Genomic DNA, 26,882 nt, shown 5'->3' on the forward strand with positions numbered 1-26,882 from the left:
TATCTTATGATGAATAAGCTATTAAATAACTTACATTTTAATTATTGAAGGAGCCCTGGTGGCACAGTGGTTAAGGACTCAGCTGCTAACTGAAAGGTTGGTGGTTTGCACCCATCAGCCACTCTGTGGGAGAAAAATGTGGCAGTCTGCTTCTGTAAAGATTACAGCCTTGGAAACCCTAGGGGGCAGTTCTTCTCTGTCCAGTAGGGTCACTGTGAGTTAGAATTGACTCAACAGCAATGGGTTTGGTATTTTTGGTTTATTTTAATTTTTGTTTTTCAAAAAATACGTGATTACTGTTTTCTCTCAATATTATGTACCTGTCCATTACATGTCCATTGATTTGGTGATGGCTCTTACAGGTATGGCAGCCCAGAGGGAACAAGAGTCTTTGCTAAAATGTTTCTTAAACTCTGCTGTAGATGAGAATCAGCTGTGGGTTTTTAAAAAATATGTAGATGCTTCTGCCTTTCCTCCAGATATTCTGACAAAAACAAAAATAAAAACAAACCTGTTGCCATAACCCCATAGAACAGAGTAGAACTGCCCCATAGAGTTTCCAGGGAGCGCCTGGTGGGTTCGAACTGTGAACCTTTTGGTTAGCAGCCATAGCACTTAACCACTAGACCACCATGGTTTCCATTCTGACATAGCAGTTCTGGAATGGAGTGAGGAGTTTTTAGGGGTACCCCAAGTTGAGATTCACCTCTCTGTGGGCCTGAACATGCAAACTAGTGACTGCAGATGTCATTATCACTTACCCAGTGACAACACTTGGCCAAACAGATCTTTCTTCCCCAAGTGATTTCGACCTCTATGACAATAAATTGTTGTTTGCTTCAGTAAAGTAGCTATTCCTATGAAAGGCTGAAGAAAGAACTCCTGTTTTGCTGTTGGTGGCAGCCATTTCCACATGTAAAGAGGCTGGGTGAAGCACTTAAATTGTAGATGAGAGAAGTGATTGTTTTTATATCACCTTTGCATTTTATAGGCGGTAAGCATCGTTTTGGTCATCTCCAGCTAGTGAGAGATATCATCCCCAAATAGTCAGACATATAGATATTTGGCATCCATCCAGTAACTAATTTTTAAGGTCTGATCCATCAGGGCATAAATGGTATGTGGAGTTTTATGTGTGTTTCACTCCCCTCCCTATTTAAAGAGCCATTAAATCACTGAAGAACTTAAAAATCATACCCATGATGTCACAGTATTTCCCACTTATATGTGTACCCTTGCCTGACTGGCACATATGTCTCTCTCTCTCTCTTACACACACACGCACACAAATATGCTCACACAAACATCCTGTCTTTGGATTTTGTTGGATTCTTCTCTCTGTTTGTACAACAATCAGCACAGCCACTGAAAAGAGAATTTGAAAGAAATATTTTTTCTTCCTCTTCTCCTCTCTGGCTGCCTCCCAACAAACTCAGCTCTGCAGTTCTGGATTCTGTCTGACACATCTCAACTCCTGACATTTAGCAGATGCTTCTCCAAGAAATGGGGGAGGGCGAAGGTGAAGCAAGGGTGTGATAGAAGTAATTAGACTAACGATGTCTCAATTATCAAGATGTTCCCACAGTGTCCCCTTCTGTTAGCAAATCTGGAAGAGGAAGGCTGTCTTTATGGAAGGAAAGGTTGGGCAAAAGATACATTGATCTGGGTCTACCATTGGATGAAGTGAGAAAGTTAGAAAGGAATTATAAGTCTAGTTTCAATACCAAAAACAGATAATTCCAACCATTGATCTATACGGAATCCCGGTACTAGGTAAATCTAGACTGTTAAGGTGGTTTGCTTTTGTAATTCCCGCCTCACCTCAGACCCATTGCCAGGTTGATTTGATCGTGTGATGGTCTCCATTAATTGTAATGTTTAATAATTTACCTGCTTCTTTCTCTATTGGTCTCCCAAATTGTTTACACTTTGGAAGAGTAAAAAGAAGCCCAGATTTTGTGGCTCAGCTCAAAAATTCAGTTTATTCAGTTCATCCAAGAGGAAATCTGCCCTAAGTGGAGTGGGTTACATTACTGACACAGGACTAAAAAATTCTAGTTTTAGTCTGGCCAGCCTTTTGAACATATGAGATATAAACTTGGGAGGAGTTGATTGGTCACCATTATCTATTGTCTGAACTTGGAAGCAGAGAAAATAAGTATGGAACAAGAGTGGGGAAGCAAGTAAAAAGCCAGGATGGAGACAAAAGATATTTTGAGTTCACTATAGCACGTCAGCCCACACTTGTTCCTGAAGTTGTGCTGAATCCTCTGTTTTGGTGTCTAGGAGATGTTCTATACCCTTGTGGACGATTTTTAAATGGGTTGAGATTACTGGATAGCCTTTCAATGAAAGGCTGATGCCTCCAAGTACTCATCATGTAGGAGTGTGTGCCTTTATTTTGGTTTGGTTTCTAACCAGGCTATTTTATACTTCTGCAGGGAAGTGAACTTGTAGAAAACTAACAGTAATGCAAATTCTTCTTGTTCGTAAAAATGCAAATTGTGTCTGTAAAATGTGATTGATTATCAACCCGTGGGTATTGGATATTGAACTGTTTATTAGCTCTGCACCCATTTGTTAAATGGTGGATTCAAACTGCTGACCTTTATATCCCTCTAAAGAATCATGAAACTAAGGAATCATGAAACATGTAAAATTGTTTCATGATTCCTTAGAGGAATATAAATGTGTGGGACTTTGACTTCTCTTTGGAACCAGTAATAGCATCTACTGTTTCCCTGATTAATAGATGAGTTCAATAAAACCTTGGACATGTGTTCTTCTGTATCTGCATGAAAGCCAAGTTTCTATGCCTTTGAATAAATCCCCCCCTTTTTTTGCTTAAGTTAGAGTAATTTCTGTTACTTGCATTGAAGTGTTTTAATTACCACAGTGTGTGTGTGTGTGTTTGTGTGTGTGTAGTCTATCAGTTAGGACAGTCCTCTTGACAAAACAAACCGTAATCAGAAGGTTATTTTGAGACTTTATGACTAGAATAAGTAAGAACCATCTATGAAAAATGACATGCTCTTTTTGAAAGTACCGTATGAATGTTGGAAACCCTGGTGGTGCAGTTGTTAAGTTCTACAGCTGCTAACCCAAAGGCTGGCAGTTTGGATCCACCAGGCGCTCCTTGGAAACTCTGTGGGGCAGTTCTACCTTGTCCTGTAGGGTCGCTATGAGTCAGAATCGACTCGATGGCAGTGGGTTTGGTTTTTTGGTTTTGTATGAATGGCAGTACCTATTGCCAAGGAAGAGAGTTAAAAGATGTTAAGAGAAAAGTCATTCGGCTTTGCTGGCTTGCTACAGATCTTTCTGTTGGGAATGTACCTGGAACAGGTATTAATTTTGTGTGTGTGTGCACCAGTGATTTGGAGCTTCATTGCCTTTGGCGAGTACTGCAGACAGAATGAAAAATTCTAATTTGCAATGACTTCTCCTTCAGCATTTCTTAGCAGTCTTTAAAGCTCCTGCCATTAGAGCATGACCTCCTGACAGAACTAATATGATTTCTGAGATTACGGCTTATTTTATATTGTGTTCATTTTCTGTGGGTTTGGTTTTTGCTGCCTCAGTCCCACAGCAGGGTGGGTTACAGACACAGTCATGTGGTGCTGTACCGTGTGTGGATTTTGCTAGCTTCAGAGCCTGGCTTTTCCTGGCCTCATCCTACGATTGCGTGCTCTGTTCCATTTATGGCCCACCGGCTCACAGCTGCTGGCTATCGTGAGTGTAGACCCAGCAAACTGGGAGCAAAATTTGAGGAGGCTGGGCTTGATGCATAAAAGCATTAGGGGCCTCTGTTATTTTGCCATTTGAAGACCTAAATGCCTTTTTAGGAGAGATGATTTTTCTGTGTGAAGTTGAGGGCAGAGGCAGCCACGGAATCAGAGGCTATAGCCAGTATAATCCAACACAAAAGGCACTTTGCAAATTTCAATTAATAATATTCTCCGGGGAAAATATTTAAAGAGCACAAGGCCAGTCCATATAACAATAGATTTTCCTTGTGTCTCTGTATCAGGTATCTTGGCCATGTGGTAGTCAGTATCTAAGACGACCCCCAAATTCTCACCCCTGGTACACATGCCCTATATAACACCCTCTCATTTGGCGTAATTGGGACCAGTGAACATAATGAGATACCACTCCTGTGATGAAGGTAACCCACTGCTGTTGAGTAGATTCCAACTCATGGCAACTCCATAGGCTTTCCAAGGCTGTAAATTTCTACAGAAGCAGACTGTCACGTCTTTCTTCCGAGGAGCCTCTGGTGGTTTCGAACTGCCGACCTTTTGGTTTGCAGTCTATTGCTTTAACCACCGTGCCACCAGGCCTCCTTAAAAGAAGGTAAAGCATCAGGCATACTCTCCTGCTGGTCTGGAAGAAAGCAAACAGCCTGTGTGACCTGGCTAAGGAGGAGGGCCATGTGCCTAGCACCTGAGGGCAGCCTCTAGGAGTTGAGAGTGATCCCTGGCTGACTACCAGCTAGAAAATGAAAACTCAATCCTAAACCAAAGGAACTGAATTCTGCCAACACCCTGAATGGGCTGAAAGCATGCTGAGATCCAGATGGACCAAAGTCTTGCCAAAACCCTGACTTCTGCCTTGTGAGACTGTTAGCAGAGACTCTAGTTATGCCATGCCCACTTTCAATCCTCAGAAACCCTGAGGTAACATATGGTGTTGTGTTAAACCACTGAGTTTATGGTAAATTGTTCTGCAGCAATAGAAAACGAATACAACCACTCTTCAGAAGTAAGCTTTACAGATCCCCAACAACGTGTTTATTTAAACTCAGCCTTCTTCTGATTGTGGGAAGGACCAAGTAGGAGGGCTGGGTATGTCAGGATAGTAGGGTATTCCTTCCTTTCAAATGACCTCTCTTAAGAACTTCATCTTTGGTACTTGGCATTGATTTTCTGAGACGATGAAGGAGGCATCGCACTGTAGATAATTCTCACATTTATACTTTTTGGGAATGTCATCTCTGTTAATATAGATAAACATTCTTGGGAGGGGTCAAAAATTATATGGTAGTAAGCATAGTGATATATATCAGATATAGCGTAACTGTTAATTCAGTTATTGCCTCAAAGGGCAGATGGAAGGAGCCAACATCATGACTTATCCAAGGGCTTACTCTAGCTCTGCACTTGAGAGTCACTACACTGGAGGAGTTCATACCTTTGAACTGACTGACTCTCATACAAACTTATATTGTTTATCTCAGGTTAGCCCTTACTGTTTCCCCCAAATCTTAGGTCTCTCTCTGGGCTTTCTCTTCGCCCCCAAGGCTTTCTCCAGTTTTATCCTCTACTAGACTACATACTTTCTTCCCTGTCTTTACCCCTCAGTCTCTCTGCAAATAACTTTGCCCCCTACTTTACCGAAAGCTGCAGAATGAACAGGATAAGTTCACTGAACAGGCTCTCATTCAATTTCAGCATCTCTCTGTAGTCTCACCATGCCTTTTTTCCTGTCTGCCTTTTTTTTTTGAGATAAAAATATTCTCTTTCCTTGCTGAGATCAACTCCTTCAAGTTTCTGATTTATCTAAAATTGTTCTGACCCCTCTAGGAGCTAATCTTTCCTTATCTCACTTTGATCTTCACTTGCCTCTTCAAGCTTCTCATCTTCAATCTCTTCCTTCATGCCAGGAAAGCTGGTTCATTCTATACTACCCTCTCTGTAAAAAAAAAAAAAAAAAAAAAGGTATATGTATATATGTATAAAGAAACTTCCTATGATCATGCTATGCTGTCTCCATCCATCTGACTCCTTCTCCGTACTGCTTTTGGTCCCTCATTTCCTCTTTATCCCTTACCGCCACCCCCTCCTCTCTCAGCGTTTGCCCTAGCCCAGGCTGAAGTTACCCAAAATGGACACCAACGAATGCTTGATTACAGTAACTAACAACCTCCCCTTAGTCCTATAGGCGTATTTGCTTGCTTGTATACACATATTATATCTGCAATCTCTTCCATTCCTAGGACTTCTAAGTTTATTTCAATATAAAGCCTCAACTTTCACCTAAATGCTCTATGAAAGCTTCAAACTCAATATGCCCCAAACTGAGCTTATCCCTCAGGGTCTCCTGATTTAAAAAAAAATTTTGAAGAAAAGGATGCTTTCATATTTTCAAATGGCTCCATGATTCTCCCTGGCACCAGACTTGAAGATTTACAGACATTTTTTAGTCTTTTTTTTTTTTTTTTAACCACCGCAACCAGTCTTTTGCTGAGTACTATAGTTTTTCTTTCCTCATTATCTAGGTGCACATCTTTCATTTGATTACAGCTTCCTGAAGGAAAACAATAACTGGTCTTTCCAGGCTCTAATATTCCTACATGAATGCGCTTTACTACTGTTCCATAAGTCTACATAAAATATAGGGTCTATGATACTATTTGTTGTATTTTTTTATGATACTATTTGTTGTCTGCCATAGGGTAGAACAAGAGGATACTGCATGGTTCACAACTGGAAACAGTGATGGCCTCATATGCATGCTAAACTTCGATAATTAAAAAAGGAAGAGAGAAGAAATGATGTGTTTGAACTGTGGTATTGGTGAAAAATAGTGAATATCCTGTTGAAGTCAAAAGAACAAACAAATCAGTCGTAGAAGAAATACAACCAGAACGTTCCTTAGATGTGAGAAAGTTTAGACTTTGCCTGAGTTACTGTGGACACATCATCAGGAAAGACCAGTCTCTAGAAAAGGAAACCATGGTGGGTAAATTGAGGACCAATGAAAACAAGCGAAACGTTCAGTGAGATGAATTGACATAATAGCTGAAACAATGGACTCAAACATAGCAATGATCATGAAGATGGTCCAGGACTGGGCAACCTTTCTTTTTTGTTATGCATGAGGTCACTGTGAGTCAGAGCTGGCTCAATAGGAACTAACAACATCATTCAATTCCTCTTATCCCAAACCTTCAATGGCTCCTCATTCTCTCCTGAATTCATCCCAGCTGAAGGTCCTCTTTGTTATGGCACTGTCTTAGTCATCTAGTGCTGCTACAACAGAAATACCACAAGTGGATGGCTTTAACAAAGAGAAATTTATTCTCTCACAGTCTAAGAGGCTAGAAGTCTGAATTTGGGGTGCCAGGTCCAGGAGAAGGCTTTCTTCCTTTGTTGGCTCTGGGGGAAGGTCGTCATCATCAATTTTCACCTGATCTAGCAGTTTCTCAGTGCAGGTACCCCAGTCCAAAGGTCCACGCTCCCTCCCTAGTTTTTCATTCTTGGTGGCATGAGGTCCCCATCTCTCTGCTGGCTTCTCTCTTTTATATCTCAAAAAAGATTGGCTCAAGATACAACCTAATCTTGTAGATGAGTCCCACTTCATTAATAAAACTGCCTGTAATCCTACTTCATTAACATTATGGAGGTAGAATTTATAACGCATAGGAAAATCACATCAAGATCACAAAATGATGGACAATCACACAATACTGGGAATCATGGCCTAGCCAAGTTGACACGCATTCAATCCATTATGGGTGTGCACATGTCTTCATGGTCTTATTTTTCCACCTTTTTCCTTCTGGTACCCAGGATTGCACACAAATAGCATTCTTTGCTATTAGGTGCTATGCGAAAGACTTTGCATCTATTATTACTTTAATTATTACAATAATCCTATATGATAGGTATTGTTACTATTCAAACTATACAAATTCAAGTAATCCTCGGATCATCTTACAGATCGTATGACCCATTGCTCTACTGTGCTCGAATCAGTTTCGACTAACAGTGACCTTATACGATAGAGTAGAACTTCCCTGTAGGGTTTCCAAAGAGTGGCAGATGGATTCCAGCTGCTGACCTTTTTGATTAGCAGCCAAGCTCTTAACTACTGCACTACCAGGGCTCCAGACTGAATGAAGTCTTCCAGAAAGATAGCTGAATTCCTAACCCCTGGCACCTGTGAATCTAACCTTGTTTGGAAACAGGGTCTTTGAAGACGTTATCAATTACGGTAAGGTCATACCGGAATAGGGTGGGCCCTAATGCAATCTGAGAATCCACACTAAGTCAATTCAGTGTGCTGGATCAGAGCCTGCAGGGGGTGCCCTGGCAGATATGAACACAGACATGCTCTCTAGCGGGACGAAGTGCGCGTCCTCTAAAGCAATCCTTCTCAAACAAAATTTGGAAAAGGGCCGTTTTTCCCCAGTTTGCCATGGACTGACTCTTTTGTAAGATATGATTTAAAAAATTTAGTAGAGAAATAAAAATGTAAAAGACTTTAAAATACAAACCCCATCTTATTATTATTATTAAACAGACATAACACTACTTCCTCAAATTGCCCTACAAGTTCCCAAATGCTTACGCTCATTGAGAACCAGTGAGGAAGCCTTAGCATACCAGCCCTGGCCTGTGAGCCTCACTCTGGGAAGGCCTGTCCTCCGGGGCGTCAAATGCTGAACGTGTCCTCTGCTTCTCTGCTGGGGTGGATACCTAGCGTTCAGCAGAGAGAGCTTGTTAATGTTTAAGGTGGACTGTGCGCAATAATTGATGGTGTTTTTCATTTGGAGCTGGCTGGTTGTTTTTTAGTTTGGTGTAGATAGTCCCCACAAATCCTAGCTCCAGCTGCACTATTTGACAGCATGTGATCCTGGCAAGTTACTTCTGCTTGCTTTGTTGTTGCTAGGCGCTGTCGAGTCGGTTCCGACTTGTAACGACCCTGTGTACAACAGAATGAAGCGTTGCTTGGTCCTGTGCCATCCTCACGATCATTGCTACGTTTGAGCCCATGTTGCAGCCACCATGTCAATCCATGGGTGGAAACAGACGTGTGTGTGAATTGCAGATACTGAAAGGATTTCTTGGTTATATTAATCACAGACTTCTAGGCAAATCTCACGTAAGTTAGGCTGCTCCTAATTAATAACATGAGTAGGAAGACCGGTCATTGAATTCTACCCTCTGATCATGGGCTCCATTCTACAGTTATTCTCAGGGGTGTGTGAGGTAGGACTTGTATTCAAATAACTCCCCATGAGTGCCATCCGGTAGCATCAAAACACCACAGACTTCTAGAAATGGAGGAGGAATGCAAGAGCATTTTCCAGCAGGAATCCCAGCCTTGCTGTCTGACCACACAGAGCGTGGCTGGCTCTGCCTGTGATGCATTTATTTTCCACAAAGATAGGAGAACAATTTTATATCACACCGAGGGTTTCCTTTGCTCTCATAAGGTTAAAATACTTTCCACTATGTGGTTATCTCCCAAATTCCCTCTTTTAGAAGAATCACTTTGAAAGAGATTTGCTGTGGGGTGGTCTGGCTCCACTTTGAGAATTAAAAAACAGGAATAGTGTTATAGCCTCCTGGCTGTTTTATTTATTTATTTGTTTGTTTGTTTTGCCCCTGAATAGAAAACAAATTATTCCCTTAAATGTATTTCCTAGTTCATTATTCCACTGGAAATATATTTTTCACTTTTATGAGTACAGCTACAAAAACAGCCCCTCAGAGAGAGGAGGCAGACTCTCTTGTGACTAATTCTCTGTGAATCACTTTAGATATTTATGATGACCTCAGTGTTAAACCACGGTCAGGCTTCTGTGTTACCCAAGTCATGTCTTACAGGGTCATTATGGACATTGAGTATGCTTGGAGTGTGGGAGAGGCCAAGGAGTATTATTTTTAATTCAAGGGGAAAATTTATTCCTTAGACACAATGGTGACAATTTGTGAGTGATCTGTGGTTCAGTAAACCGAACAGGTGGGCAAATTCCTATGCCAAGTCTAGTGGACTATTCCTCGTCCATTAGTTTAGCTCCGCTGTTGAGAGTGACCTGAGTGAAGAACACTTCTAAGAAAATGCCTCTAAATTACAATCTAATAGCCAATGGATATTGTGAGAGGATGAAGTGTAAACAGAATTCATGGAAATGGCAATATAGGAAAAATATTGACGATCAGAGGACAGGGAGAGACAGCATTTGAAGGTAAGTTTACCCAAGAGGTCGGCAAGTTTCAAATCTACCAAGCGCTCCTTGGAAACCCTATGGGGCAGTTCTACTCTGCCCTATAGGGTCGCTGTGAGTTGGAATAGATTTGAAGGCAACAGGTTTGGTTCTGGGGTTGTGGAGTAAAGGGGAGAACAAAGAACCCAAAGACGCTCTGAACTTTCTCTGCTTCCTCAAATCCGAGCTCTTCCTGCCCTGATTCGAATTCTTCAGTTTCACTCAGGATTTCGTCTTATTCAAATGATGAGTCTGTTAAGAACAAATGAGGTCACCATCATTAGAGGTTTAATTTCAACTCTGGCCTCCTCAGCCCAGTTGGACAAAGGGTCTTAGTCCTGTTACCTAAAATGCACTCATTTGGTTGTTGGCACATTTTTGAAAATTTACATCTCCATTTACAATAATACTAACAACCCAATAAGTGACATACCTCCACCAAGGACTATACGTAAGTCTTAGAAAGGCCGTCCAGGTCCTACATCGTGTCAATGTGTGATGGCTGCTGCTACTAAGATGTGGACACTGGGCTAAGCAAGAAGCCAAGGTTATGCAAGGTTATAGCCACATCCTTGAGTAGGGTGCATCTTTAGTCTACCATTCATGGAACTGAATCAGAGGATGAGAAAGTAAGGGCCAATAACAGGGCTTTACAATGTAGCACAAAGACCACATTAAGGTAGTGAGAAAAGTCACGATATAGGGTAGAAGCAAATATTGAAAATAGGAAAGAAAACTGGTTTGTTAATGGGGTAGCTTGAGAATTAAGCTGGAAGGATTATTTTAACTAGGCTACTTTTCCTGGTTTTCCTCCTCTCGTCTCCAGAACCTATCACCTATTCTCTAGTCCAGTGGCTTCCTGGATAGACAGTAAGACCTATGTGTGTTCAGGCACATACGAGAAGCATTTGATAAATCTAGTGATTGTAGGCAGACACTTGGAGTTGAGGGTCTCCATCCAGGCATAGTACCTCAAGCCCAGTCTCTGTAGGGGCATCCTTCTCCATTTTGGTCTATGATTCTGAATATGCCAGTGTTTTACTGACTTATCAGTTCCAAGGATCTGTACTGTTGTAGACACTATTCTCAGATCCCTGATTCTTGCTTTGTGTTGATTTGCATTGCTCTGTTCTCAGTGTAGTTTTCTTCCTGGCTTTTACCTCACTTGCTCTCCATTCCCTGTTTTTATTTTTTGGTGCCCCGTGACTACATTCTTGCCCCTTTTCATCTGTGTCTCATTAACAAGTCCAGCTAGCTCTTCTGCCAGCTCTTTATGCTCACATCACTCTCTTGTCTCTTCTACTGCTGGATAAAAATATTAGTAGGTTCTGCCAGTGCTGGCATAGCCCTCCGGTTCCAGCAAGACTTCAGGCTCTGCCTCGGGACACTCTAATGTGACACTGGTAAGACATCTTGCCCACCATTTTGGTGAGGCTGTGAAAAGAAGCAATGTGTACCAAACTCTGCAGTAGAAAAGCAATTTGAAGAACTCAGGGGCGTTTTTTTTATTGAGTGAAAGACATAAGATAATTAGGAGGAAAAATTGAGAGTATAATTTTTTTTTGGTTTTATATAGAAATAGGTTTTTATCATACCGTTGATGCAAAAAAATTCATAACATGGTGAAAGGTCTTGAAACAATAAGATGAATTGTTGACAGAACAATCTCACTGAAGAAAATAGGATGGAGATTCTTTCGTAGACGTGACAGGGATGTCTATTTTTCTTCATGATGGGAATAATTTGCAATGGGCTGTGTTGTTTCAAAGCAGAATGTGTTTTGTGTGTGGTCGTGAGTCCATTTCAATGGGAAATGTATAGGTATTGAGCAAATTCTGATTAGAAGTATGCAATGTATGTAAAGGAACTTTCTGCTTGAGAGATGTTATGAAATGACTTTTCCTCAGCTATATTGAGGCATGATTTATATAAAATAAAATGTACCCATTCTGAGTGAGCAGTTAGATGAATTTAGATAACGTAATACCCTCCTGTAATCAGAACCGCAATCAAAATGCAGGACATAAAAAGACCTGTTATGCTCTTTGGCACTCAACCTGCTCCCTTGACCTCTGAAACCAGGCAAACACTGACCTGCTTTCTATCACAGTAGTTTTGCATTTTTCTAAAATTTCATACAAATATACTCATACAGCATGCAGTGTCTTTTTTTTAAGCTTCTTTCAAATAGCGTGTTTCCAAGATTTGTTCATGTTGTTGCATGATTATTTTTCTAAACCTTTTGTTGTTGTCATTCAGCACTCTATGCTATGGATATGGACTAATCTATTTACTTATTCTCCATTTGTTGAACATTTGTGCTGTGTTAACTCTAGGATACAACGAAAAAACCTGTTATAAACGTAAGAGTATAAGTCTTTGTATGGACATACATTTCATTTTCCTTAAAAATTTAGGAGTGGAATTGCTGGGTTTTATAGTAAGTGTAGTTTTAACTTTATAAGATATTATTATTCCTACTCCCAAAGTGGTAGTATCCTTCGGCATCCCCACCAGCAATATAGGAGAGTTCCAGTTGCTCCACATCCTTACTAACACTTGGTATTGTCAGTCTTTCAAACTTTTCCCATTCTGGTGGTTGTGTAATGGTATCTCATTGTGGTTCTAATGAAGATCTCCCTGATGACTAGTGATGCTGATCATCTATTAATGTGCCTATTGGCCATATGTGTTTTCCTTTCTGAAATATCTCTTCAAATCTTTTTTCTACTTTTTATTGGTTTACTTGTTATTTATTGAACCAAAGAATATATATTCTTGATATAAGCCCATTTTCAGATTTCTGTTTTGAAAATATTTTCTCTAAATCCAGAGCTTGTGTTTTCACTCTCTTATCAGTGTTTCAAAATCAGAAAATTTTCATTTTGGTGACATCTAATTTATTTTCTTGTTGTTTTATATATTTGTAATGTTGAATGAGAAAAATAAACACATTAACACATTTATATTCCATTACCATTTATGTAAGTTAAATACTGTTTGGAGATTACCTTTCATCACAAAGAAGGTATGTTAAGAAAAATTATACTAAATTTAGAAATGAAACAAAAGGGTGACACCTTCATTGGCGTAATAAACCTGCTTAAGGAAATGAAATGCCTTCGTTTGACTAACCATTGATTTTAAGAAAAACAAAACCAAATCTGTTGCCATTGAGTCTATTCCAACTCACAGTGACCCTATAGGACAGAGTAGAACTGCCCCATAGAGTTTCCAAGAAGCACCTGGTGGATTTGAACTGCCAACCTTTTGGTTAGTAGCCTCAGCTCTTAACCACTATGCCATCAGGACTTCCTACCATGTATTAGGGGAAGACATTTTACTACTCTTTACATTTAGATATTAATTTTCAGGAAACCGTTGCTATTGCTGTTAGGTGCCTTTGAGTCAGTTCTGACTCATAGTGACCCTATGCACAACAGAACGAGACACTGCCCGGTCACGTGCCATCCTCACAGTTATTGCTGTGCTTAGCCCATTGTTGCAACCACTGTATCAATCCATCTCATCAAGGATCTTTCTCTTTTTTTGCTGACCCTCTATTTTACCAAACATGATGCCCTTCTCGAGGGATTGGTTCCTCCTGTAACATGTCTAAAGTAGATGAGGAGAAGTCTGGCCATCCTCGATTCTAAGGAGCATTCTGGCTGTAATTCTTTCAAGACAGATTTGTTTGTTCTTCTGGCTGTCCATGGGATATTCCATGTTCTTTGCCAACACCATAATTCAAAGTCTTCAATTCCTCGGCCCTCCTTATTCAATGTACAGCTTAGATGTAAATGATTTTTGTCCAGAGAGAAGATAAATCTAAAGGTTATAACTTCCCCCTGTAAGATGATCCAGTTTTGAATTTAATTTATCAATATTATTGCAGGATTATTTACTTTTTCTTCTGTTTAACGTATTCCTTTGAAGTAGATTTGTAATCCCACTAACTCATTAAAAGAGAGTCAAATAAAATTTTATGTATGTTTATTATAACATACAGGAAAACAAACATAAATACATACTACAATAGCATCACCAACTAAGAACACACAGAAGGATTCAGAAACAATTTTACGGTATTATGTATCATTTAACTCTATGGGAACTCTTCCTGGACATTTTTCATTATTAGTAAACTATTTATTTTAATTTATACTCTTATTAACTGAAGACCCATGGACGCCTGCCTTTGGCTGAAGTACCACTTAGGTGACTGATCATTGATTTGAATATTTTTCAAATAGCCAATAGATAAAGGATTAAGAAGAAGAATGAAAATTACGCTAAGGTCAAATGAATTTATCTTTCTTTTTTCTTCTTCTATTCTGTGAATAAATTTATTAGCCTCAAATACTTTGGTTGAGCCTTAGTTAAAATTAAAAGAAATTACAACTTCTATCAGATCTAAGTAAAAGACTGGAAGGGACATAGATTTTTTTTTCCCCCACAAATACTTTGAGAATTTAGTCTGGTGGTTTTTGTTACCCATCTTAGCAAGGTGAGGTTGTAAGATCAAAGAACAACAAAGAACAACGTGGGAAATTATAAACTTATATATATAAAAAAAAAAAGGTGATCTGTTCCTTGTTATCAAGATTACGTGTTTACTGATTATTGAGAAATGTTAAGAAGTTGTCCAAGGTATTCCACTGTTTATTTTTATTAGGCTTCCAGGAGCATAACTTTCAATTGTAAGAATCGTAATAACCATATAGCTCACAAATTTGTTATAAGTAAATTTATTTATAGGAAGTATAATAAAGTACTTATAAATATATAAGCTATATGGTTACTGTGATTCTTACAATATAACAAAGTGAATTTATCATAAGAAATTATTCACTGTGGCTATAGGAACTTGAGTTTGACTAATTACGCTTTAAAGAAATCACTGTATATACATGTGGCTTCTCTTATTAGTTAAAATCTGTAATCTCTGATCTAGGGCTCAGCTTTTCCTTGCAAACAAGTGCCTCTAGCTGATTCTGATCCAAACATAATATGAAGGTTCCTCCCCCCATGCTTACTTATCCAGATGTGTCTATATCTTTTGTAGAAATGAAGAAATGCAAATTTTTTTGTCTTTTAGAAATACTATTTCATGTGGCCCCCCAGATAAGGAGAAAAAAATGTCAGGTTGACTCCTGCTTTGCCCTAGATTTTTCTGCAGTAATTTACCATAAAATTTAGCACTGTGCAGAGTCTGGTCATGACAATGTCACCGAACTGATCAGACTTGGTGATGTTGACTCCTGCTAACAAGTCTCACACAAAAGATAAACACAGATTTTCTAAATTTCACTGATAATTGTTAAATGGACAGAATGTTCACATCTCCCAAGCCAGAGCATTTTTTTCTTGTGAGCCTGCTATGTAGGAAGACAACTTTATTATACAGTAATTTGGTGAGCATGAAATGAAATAAAATGAGTTAGTAAAATGGTGAAAATGCTTAGTGGCATCAGAATCTAATGGCTCGATGCGTCTGTCTCCTCAGCAGAGCCCCATCTATCCGGGAGACTGAAATATCAGCCTAAGACTTCTAGCTTCAACAGAGCTAGAACAAGTTCAACCAACATTTGCTTCTATTCCCTCCCCACCATGCTTTTTAGAAAACGCCGGTGGCGTAGTGGTTAAGAGCTACGGCTGTGAACCAAAAGGTCAACAGTTCAAATCCAACAGGTGCTCCTTGGAAACTCTATAGGCAGTTCTACTCTGTCCTATAGGGTCATTATGAGTCAGAATCAACTTGACAGCAATGGCTTTGGTTTTTGGTTTTGGCATGCCTTTTTAGATTAAAAAAATTTCTTTTATTTGATACAAATAATAGGCATCATGACAATTTCTCATACCCTTTTTCTTCCAAGAATGCAGTAAGATTTCACTTACCCATCGTGTTGAAGTCGGGAGTGATCATGTGATTTGCTTTGGCCAATTAGATGGGAGTGGAAGCCTTTAAGGCTAGTGAATGGTTCACCGTGTTCCTGTTATCCTGCCAAAGTGATCAGTGGCGTTGGTGAGGACTCCATCAGCTGACATTTCTAAATAGAGAAAGCTTACAGAAGAGCTGCTACCAACTCAAAATTATAACCAAAACATAACACTTTGTTGCTGAAATCCACTAGAATATGGGGATAGTTCACTGCTATGGCATAATCTGGACCAGGGTGACATACAGATACTGGTACTTTAATAATGTTGTTGTTGTTAGTTGCTGTTAAGTCAACTCTGACTCACGGCGACTCCCTATGCAACAGAAAGAAACGGTGCCCAGTCCCATACCATCTTCATGATCCTTGGTATATTTGAGTCCATTGCTGAGACTATTGTGTAGTGCCTTCCAACCTAGAGGGCTTATCTTCCAGCACTATATGGGACAGTATTCTGTTGTGATCCATAAGGTTTTCGTTGGCTACTTTTCAGATATAGATAGCCAGATCTTTCCTCCTAGTCTGTCTTAGTCTGGAAGCTGTGCTGAAAGCTGTCTACCATGGGTCACCCTGCTGGTATTTGAAACACCGGTGGCACAGCTTCCAGCATCATAGCTACACAACAGCCACCGCAACACAACAAACTGACAGATGGGTGGTGGACCTTGATATAGAGCGCGCTACAAAACAAACATAAATATGTGATATTGGCTTAATGGTTACACGGTAGCTGGCAAGGAAAATGTACTACATGCTAAACAGGAAAGGATCCTTCTCATGTAGCGGCTTGATACTTGGTAAAAGTGTGACCGACAGGAAGATAGCAGGCAGTTGGTGGCATTCTCAGGGACTCTAACCATTGCCTTCGAGCCAATTCTGACTCATAGCGTCCCTATAGGACAGGGTAGAACTGCCCCATAGGGTTTCCAAAGAGCAGCTGTTGGATTTGAACTGCCAACCTTTGGTTAACAGCCAAGCTCTGATCCACTACACCGCCAGGGCATCAGGCAGCCACAATTAAACAGAGTAAGATAAAATGGCATGGGAAAGAAAAAGCAAAGACATATTCACAGTGAGAATTGTGACTCAGAAGAATCGGGTATAGCCATTGCTCATAGAGTGGACTGTAACAACACAGAGAAGAAGCCAAATGTGTTAGAGAGTTGTGCTGCCAAAAGAGTCACCTTCTTGGACTAAAATAGATCCTATTTGAAACTGAAAAAGATCTGGGGATCTCAACCACAGGCAAGCTGTGAGCTGAGAGAATTGCTTAGGCCTCGAGAAGAACATCTTCCTGGTGTCCAGTTTAGTTATAGCCAAGGAGGATAACGAAGAAAAGAAGACTCACACAGAGTGTGAATCTAGGGGAAAAATGGACAAGTTGGCCATTTAGGAAAGCAGAACAGGGCCTGTTCAAGAATCATTTACTACCTACTTTTTGGGAGGACATGCGTAAAAGTCTTTTTAGGAGCTCTTCGGAATTGCTACAGACAAGTGTCCATTGTGTGGGACCAGTGTATGCTGTGTGACTCCCATTCTTCCTCTTCCAGAATGTTTATTGAAGCTATCTGTCCCTGTTCCACCCTTGTATATTGAGTTATGAGGTGTTTATTGGTGTCCAGGTCAAGAGAAGCCACAGCCAGATCCAACGTCAAGATATTGCACAAACCCACACATACAAAATGGCATCCTTTAAGTAATGTTCAAAAAAAAGCAATAAAGTGATACATGATTAAGGCAGGCATATGGAAATTAGGGTATAAAAAAATCTCTGTGATATAAAGAGACTAAAAAGTAATAAACTTGACAATGAGAATGAAGGCGATATAAGGAGATAGGTTACAGGAAGGGTACATAATTATATACAAGTTATTCATGATATTTTACTTCTTAGTTTGGACAGCTTATTCATGGATTTTCATTATTAATATGTAAAAATCAAAATAATATAAATAAAATAAAAAAGTTCTATGCACACACCAATAATGACAGACATAAACTAATGGCAATATTTGATTCCTATCTCTGCTGCCATTGCCCTGGAAGCAATTGTTGACTTTACTGCTAAGTCTTTTACCCTTTTGTCCCTCTTCTTTCCTACTGTAAAACTGTATTGTTTATCTCTCCCTTTCAATTATTTCTGTCCTTGTGAATTCATGCATTAAAAAAAAAAAAACCCATCTGCTATCTTTCACTGGGGTTTTGAGAAGAAGGCAAAGTAAAACTCTACCACTAGTCTGTGATTTTTAATCCTATAAACCTAAAATATGTCCAGAAAGACCAATCTAGTAAGTGCCTTAAGGTAAGGTGGTGTGTATGCTATCCAGTGTGTGCATGCTTGTGTGTTTATGTATCTTTGTATATATACATATGTACATACATGTACACATGCAAATACATATGCCTATACACACGTAAATGTAAATGCATATGAGTAGGCTGTTTTATAGGGTCCATGTGAGTCAGAATTGACTCCACTGAAATGGATTCGGATTGTGGTTTTGTATGTTATTTTCGTAATTAGGTATCATTGAGTCAGTTCTGATGCATAGCGGCCCTATGTGTAACAGAATGAAACACTGCCTAGTCCTGTGCCATCCTCAAAATTGTTGCCATGTTCGAGCCCATTATTGCAGGCACTATGTCAATCCATCTCATTGAAGGTCTTCCTCTTTTTTGTTGACCTTCTACTTTATCAAGCATGATGTCCTTTTCCAGGGACTGATCCCTCCTGATAACATGCCTGAAGTAAGAGAAAGAAAATCTTGCCATCCTTGCTTCCAAGGAGATTTTGGCTGTGCTTCTTCCACGATGATTTGTCAATAAATGGTATATTCAATATTCTTCGCCAATACACTAATTCAAAGGTATCAATTCTTCTTCGGTGGTCTTCCTTATTCATTGTCCAGCTTTCACATGCATGAAGTGATTGAAAATACTGTGGCTTGCCAGGAGCACCTTAGCCCTCAAAGTGACATCTTTGCTTTTTAGCACATTAAAGAGATCTTTTGCAGCAGATTTGCCCAATGCAGTATGTTGTGTGGTTTCTTGACTGCTGCTTCCATGGGCATTAATTGTGGATCCAAATAAAATGAAGTCCTTGACAGCCCCAACCTTTTCTCCATTTATCATGATGTGGCTTATTGGTCCCTTTGTGAGGATTTAAAAAAAAAAAAAAATTTTTTTTTTTTTTTTTTTTTTATATTGAGATGTAATCCATACCGAAGGCTGTAGTCTTTGATCTTCATCGGTAAGTGCTTCAAGTCTTCTCAACTTTCAGCAAGCAAGGTTGTGTAATCCGCATAAGCCAGGTTGTTAATGAGCCTTCCTCCAATACTGATGCAGAGTTCTTCTTCATATAGTCCAGCTTCTCGAATTATTTGCTCAGCATACAGATTAAATAAGTATGGTGAAATGATACAACCCTGACACACACTTTTCCTCATTTTAAACTCTGAAGTATCGCCTTGTTCTGTTTGAACGACTGCCCCTTGGTCTATGTACAGATTCTGCATGAGCACAATTAAGTGTTCTGGAATTCTCATTCTTCTCCATGTTATCCAAAATTTCATATGATCCACACAGTTGAATGCATTTGGATAGTCAATAAAACACAGGTAAACATCTTTCTGGTATTCTCTGCTTTCGGCCAGGATCTACCTGACATCAGCAATGATATCCCTGGTTCCACAACCTCTACTAAATCGGGCTTGAATTTCTGGCAGTTCCCTGTCCATACACTGCTGCAACTGCTTTTGAATAATCTTCAGCAAAATTTTACTTGTGTGTGATATTAATGATATTGTTCAATAACTTATGCACTTTGTTGGATCACCTTTCTTCAGACTGGTAACAAATATGGATTTTTTTCCATCCAGAGGGCCAGGCAGCTGTCTTCCAAATTTCTTGGCATAGACGAGTGAGCACTTCCAGCACTGCATCCATTTGTTGAAACATCTTTATTGGTATTCCATCAATTCCTGGAGCCTTGCTTTTCACCAATGCCTTCAGAGCAACTTGGACTTCTCCCTTTAATAAGATAGGTTCTTGGTCATATGCTACCCCTGAAATGGTTGACCATTTCTCAATTCTTTTTTGTGCAGTGACTCTGTGTATTCCTTCCATCTTCTTTTGATATATGGTAGTCTTTGGGTGATGCAAATGATTAAACACTTGACTAGTAGCCAAAAGGTTGGGGATTTAAACCCACCCATTTGCACCTGAGAAGACAGGCCTGGCCATCTGCTTCTGAAAGGTCACAGCCTTGAAAATTCTATGGTGCATAATTCTACTTTGTACTCATGGGATCACCTTGTGTCGCCATGGACTCTATGGCTATTGGTGGGTATATATATATGTATGTGTATATATACATATGGAAACCCTGGTGGCATAGTGGTTAAGAGCTATGGTGGTTCGAATCCACCAGGTGCTCCTTGGAAACACTATGTTGCAGTTCTAGTCTATCCTATAGGTTGCTATGAGTCAGAGTCAACTCGATGGCAACGGGTTTGGTTTTTTTTTTACGTATACATATAGAAAAATGATATCATAAATCATATTTTATTCTATAAGAAAAAGATAGAAGGTGATGGCTGCCTGATGCATTTTGAACATACTGAGAAGAGATTTACAATTCTGTTAGATTTGGGGATGGAATTAAATATATGAGCAAAGTAAATAAGCAAGAGAAAGCAAAACTGTAAGAAAAGAGAGAAACAAATAATAAACTACTTAGCTCAAGTGTATCAACTATGAAGACCATTATTATGGTCAGAATGTTATTGATATTGAATGTTTATGAACAAAATAGATATAACGATAATTTTAAAGCAGGTCTGGCGTAAGTGTGGTTTGGTGGCTGACTTAAGGGAGCTACATTCTCATCTTCCACTATAGGGGTGAATGGCAATGAGATGTAGTAATATGGATTATGTGAAAATAAGTAAGTAAATGTTAGAAGGTCCTGTAAGCTCTCTCAAGAAGCAGAATGATTTTGCAGAAATTGACAAGATTAATACAAGATTTATGTGGCAATTTGATGGACAAAGAGTAGGCAAAATAATTTTGAAAAAGAAGGAAGTTGAAGAATTTATACTGCCTGACGTTAAGATTTACTATAGGATAAAGCTAGAAAAATCAGAATATATATATAGGAAAAGAAGAACATAGAAGTTTCAAAAGTATACTTGCATATTTTCAATTGATTTTCTATAAAATTTGCAATGGAGGAAGAATTGTCTTTTCAATAAATCATGCTGGAAGTACTGTATATCTACATAGTAAAAGTACACCTGGGATATTACACACTTTATGTACCATATACAGAAAGTATTCAAGCAGGCCATAGACATAAATGTAAAAGCTCAAACTATCAAATTTCTAGAAGCAAACATAAAAAGAAAATCTTTTTCACCTTGAGATGAACAAATACTTCTTAGAATTAACCAAAAAGCAGAAACCGTTGAAAAATTGATAAGTTGGACCTCAACAAAATAAAATTCTGAAGACTTCAATAATCATTAAGAAAGTAAAAAGGCAGGCCGTTGACTAGAAAATATCTGTAATACACGTATTTTACTTGTAGCCAGAATATGCAAATTTTCTTTCTAACTCAATAAAGAGCATGCATAAAAGAAAACAAAAAACAAACAAAGAAACCCTCTGTCAACAAGTCGATCCCAACTCAGCAATCCCACAGGGCAGAGTAGAACTGTCCCATAGGTATCTAAGGCTGTAATCTTTATTGCAGCAGACTGCCACATCCTTCTCCCTCAGAGCAGCTGGTGGGTCTGAAAGGCCAACCTTTGGTTGGCAGCCTATCTCCCTAACCACTGAGCAACCAGAGAATGTATAACACTCTAACAAAAACAAATGGGTAAAAATTTGAACAGATATATCACTAAAGAAGATACACATAGCCAACAAGCAAATGGAAAGATGCTTAATACCTTTAGTCGTTAGATAAATGCAAGTTAAAACTTCAAAGCGATATTTCTACGACCTCAGTAGAATGGCTATAATTAAAAAGACTGACAATGCCAAGTATTGGAAATATGCTGCTCTTGGAGCACTCACAAATTGCTGGTGGGGATGTAAAATGTTACAGCCCTTATGGAAATCAATTTGGCAAGTTCTTATGAAATTTAGCATACGCTTCCCATGTATGAGAATTGGAATTTCAGAACACTTAACTGTGCTCATGCAGAACCTGTAAATAGACCAAGAGGCAGTCATTCAAACAGAATAAGGGGATACTGCGTTGTTTAAAATCAGGTAAGGTGTGTGTCAGGGTTGTTGTATCCTTTCACCATACTTATTCAATCTGTATGCTGAGCAAATAATCCAAGAAGCTGGACTATATGAAGAAGAACTCAGCATCAGGGTTTGGAGGACGATTCATTAACAACCCCTGATATGCAGATGACACAACCTTGCTTGCTGAAAGTAAAGAGGACTTGAAGCACTTACTGATGGAGTTCAAAGATCACAGCCTTCAGTATGGATTACACCTCAACATAAAGAAAAAAAATCCTCACAACTGAACCAATAAGCCACATCATGATAAATGGAGAAAAGGTTGACGTTGTCAAGGATTTCATTTTACTTGGATCCATAACTGATACCCATGGAAGCAGTTGAGAAATCAAAGAACGCATTGCATTGGGCAAATCTGCTGCAAAAGAGCTATTTAAAGTGTTAAAAAGCAAAGATGTCATTTTGAGTACTAAGGTGTGCCTGATCCAAGCCACGTGTGATGGTTAAGATTGTGTGTGAATTTGGCTGGGCCATGGTTCTCAATGTTTTGGCAGTCAAATAATGTGATCACGTCCCTGTTGAGATTTGATATACGATCATCCCCATGATGGGATCTGCTGTGAGTAGCCAATCAGTTAAAAGAGAGTTTCCTTGGGTGGGTGGCCTGCATCGAATATAAGCGTGCATTCTGGCAAGGCTCGGGGGCTTTTTGCTCATGCTGGATCCTGCATCGGGCTCCTGTCTGTAGGGCCTGTGGTTCTTGGGACTTGACCTAGCAGCTTACCTGCAGTCTTGCCTGCCAGTCTTAGGATTCATCAACCTTCCCAGACTAAGCAAGAGCCCTGCTCTCTGACCTGCCGATTTTGGTTTCCCCCGCCCCTGCAGCTACGTGAATCAGGAGAAGCCTCTATTCTGCCACACGGACTTGGGACATTCCATTCTCTACAACCTCGTGAGCAATTTCCTTGCTATAAATCTCTCTCCGTATATATTTATACACTTTGCTGGCTTTGCTTTTCTAGAGAACCCAGTCTAAGATACCATGGTATTTTCAATAGCCTCATATGCATGTGAAAGCTGGACAATCTATAAGAAAGACCAAAAAGAATTGATGTCTTTGAATTATAGTGTTGACGAAGAATGTTGAATATACCATGGGAAAAAAAAAAAAAAATTTTTTTTTTTTTTGCCAAAAAGAACCAACAAGTCTGTCTTGGGAGAAGCACAGCCACAATACTCCTTAGACACGAGGATGGTGAGACTTCATCACACATGCTTCGGACACTTTATCAGGAGAGACCAGCCCCTGGTGAAGGACATTCTGTTTGGTACAGTACAGGTTCAGAAAAAAGAGGAAGACCCTCAACGAGATAGATTGACACAGTGGCTGCAACAATGGGCTCAAGCATAACAATGATGGTGAGGATGATGTAGGACCAGGCAGTGTTTTGTTCTGTTGTAAATAGGGTCACTGTGAGTTGGAATGAACTCATTGGCACATAACAACAGAACTGCCCCATCAGGTTTCCAAGGCTGCAATCTTCATGGAAGCAGACTGCTACATTTTTCTCCCTTGTAGCAGCTGGTGGGTTGGAACCACTGACCATTAGGTTAGCAGCCAAGCGCTTAACCACTGCACAACCAGGGCTGCTGCTGCTTCTTCTTTTTTTTTATATATATATTTTTATTGTGCTTTAAGTGAAAGTTTACAAATCAAGTCAGCCTCTCATACAAAAATTTATACACACCTTGCTGTATACTCCTAGTTGCTCTCCGCCTAATGGGACAGCGCATGCCTCTCCACCCTGTATTTCCGTGTCCCTTCTGCCAGCTGCTATCCCTCTCTGCCTTCTCATCTCCCCTCCAGACAGGAGCTGCCCAAGTAGTCTCATGTGTTTACTTGATCCAAGAGGCTCATTTGTCACAGTGTCATTTTCTATCTTATAGTCCAGTCCAATCCCTGTCTGAAGAGTTGGCTTTGGGAATGGATCCTACCTTGGCCTAACAGAAGGTCTGGGGATCGTGGCCTCCGGGGTCCTTCTAGTCTCAGTCAGACCATTAAGTCTGGTGTTTTTATGAGAACTTGAGGTCTGCATCGCACTGCTCTCCTGCTCCCTCAGGGGTTCTCTGTTGTGTTCAAAACCAGGGCTTCTTAATGGATGTAGGAATCAATAAAATGGAGCAAATCACTGATAAATGCAATTACCTGGATGAGTCTCAAAACATTATGCTCGGTTGACAAAATACTTCAAACTGTTTCCATTTATATGAAATTATTGAAAAGGCAAAACTCATTTATGGTGATGGCTGACCAGTGGTTACCTTGTGCCATAGCCTGGGAAGGGGATGATGGTACAGGATCAAGAAGGAACAGTTAAATTGATTTTAAAATAATTTAACTTTAAAACTATTAAGGAAGGGTATAGTTCAGCATTTTTTCCTGGAAGTTACAAGTAAGCTGTGGCCCTGGATCTAATTAACAGATAATAACAATGAACAATTACTGATTATTTCGCGTTTATCAAGTATTGAGCCAAATGATTTGTGTAACTGCTATTTTATCCTCCCAGTGACCTTTTGAGTTTGGTACTATTGTCTTCATTTTACACGCAAGGAAATTGTGCTTCATTAGCATTAAACAGCTTGGCCAAGGTCACACAGCTAGTAAACATAATAGCCACTAGTCATATCCATAGATGTGGCTTTAAAGAGACCTATTTTAATTGCTACCCTTGGTCTTCTGATTCTCAGCTTTGAGCTTCTACTTCGTATTTCCTTGGAAAGAAAGCCCTTAAAGAAGTACACGCTGCTGTTATGATTTCGTGTATTTGTTTTCTCCTCCTTTGCATCCATTCAATAAATGATACTGGGAGTGTTTTAACATACAATGGAGGGGAAAAAAGAACATAAAAAATCTAGTAAGAGGAGGGTGATGGCTACTTAAGTTATTTTCATTTGTTTCTATAGTTTTCACATTTGTAGACCTTGGTGCATCGCTCCTGAGGTGGATTTGTTCTTTCAAAGCAACCTAAGCATTCAGGGTTGGTACCCCTCTGCTCAGGATCATTCTCCTGTCTCCATTTCAGGACCTGCACATCTGGGTTCTACAATTGACGCTGGCCATGGAAAGCACACGCTACGAGAGTGATTGATGATATCTACCCAGAGAGGTGGCATAACACGTACAGGAAGCTTAGCAATTAAATCGTGTTCGTGAGTAGGGCAACGCAGCACCACGAGCTTGCCACTGCTGATGTGCAGGCCTGCCTTCAGATAGACAGGCCATCTACTTCTCATTTTATATAGACATGAGGACAAACATGCATGTCAGCAAAGCAAGCTACTGATACTGGATTGTCCCTACTCACAGATACCATTTAACTACTTATCACCGCCATCGCCCGTCTGTCAGTTTTTGTACTGTGGTGGCTTGTGTGTTGCTATGATGCTGGAAGCTATGCTTCAAATACCAGCAGGGTCACCCATGGTAGGCAGGTTTCATTGAAGCCTCTAGACTAAAACATACTATGAAGAAAGACCTACTTCTGAAAATTGTTGCTGTTGTTAGGTGTCTTGAGTTGGTTCCGACTCATAGGGACCCTATGCACAACAGAACAAAACACTGCCCGATCCTGTGCCATCCTCACAATTGTTATGCTTGAGCCCATTGTTGCAGTCACTGTGTTAATCCATCTCATTGAGGGTCTTCCAAAATTTGCCAATGAAAACTTTGTGGATCACAACAGAACATTGTCTAATTCACTTGCTGTGGACATGTCATCAGAAGGAATCAGTTCCTGGAGGAGAACTTCATGTTTGATGAGGTAGAGGACCAGTGAGGCTAAGGTGGGACCATTGGTAAGATGGATTGGCACAGTAGCTGTGACAGTGGACTTGAACATGCCAGGGATCGTGAGGATGATGCAGGACCGGGCATTATCTCGTTCTGTTGTACATAAGGCGGTTAGGAGTCAGAGTTGACAGCAGCTATCATCAAAGTTTATGGCCTATATTTTTTATTGTACACAATATTCTCATATGTTGGTGTGGCCTTTGCCTTCAGATTGATACCTACCCATGTTGTTAGGTACCACCCCTAACTCAAAACTCACTCCCTTCCAAAAGACTTCAATTAACCTCAACACTCTGAATCCTTTATTCAGCATGACCTAGGATTTAAGAAATAGGCCTTAAGTTACACTACAATTTTTTCACATGCTATGCTAATATTTACTGATTTTTTTAAATGTTTCCTTGAGGGTTTGCATTGCCTTTTGTCACTATTAGATTGTTCCAAAATAGGGTTTAATAAATATCTCAACTGTTGCAGAAACAGACTATATATACATGAGGAGCCCTGGTGGTACAGTGGTTAAAGTGCTTGACTGTAAATTAAAAAGTTGGCAGTTCAAAAGAAAGATGTGACAATCTGCTTCCATAAATATACAGCCTCGGAAACCTTATGAGGCAGTTCTAGTCTGTCCTGTAGTGTCACTATGAGTTGGAATTGTTTGTTTGCTTGTTTTGAAGGAGGCAGTATAATTTTTGTCTTCTGTGTCCCTAAAAATGCAAGAAATTAAACTGTGTGCTTTACCAAAACTCAGACCATCATCAGATAGTTAGGTTTCTTCTGCAACATTGTCTAATATTCTTTTCTTTCTTTGTCACCTCTTGATCTGTGATGGCTGGTT

The sequence above is a fragment of the Loxodonta africana genome, chromosome 8, assembly GCF_030014295.1.
Source record: "Loxodonta africana isolate mLoxAfr1 chromosome 8, mLoxAfr1.hap2, whole genome shotgun sequence".
Taxonomy (NCBI): Eukaryota; Metazoa; Chordata; class Mammalia; order Proboscidea; family Elephantidae; genus Loxodonta; species Loxodonta africana.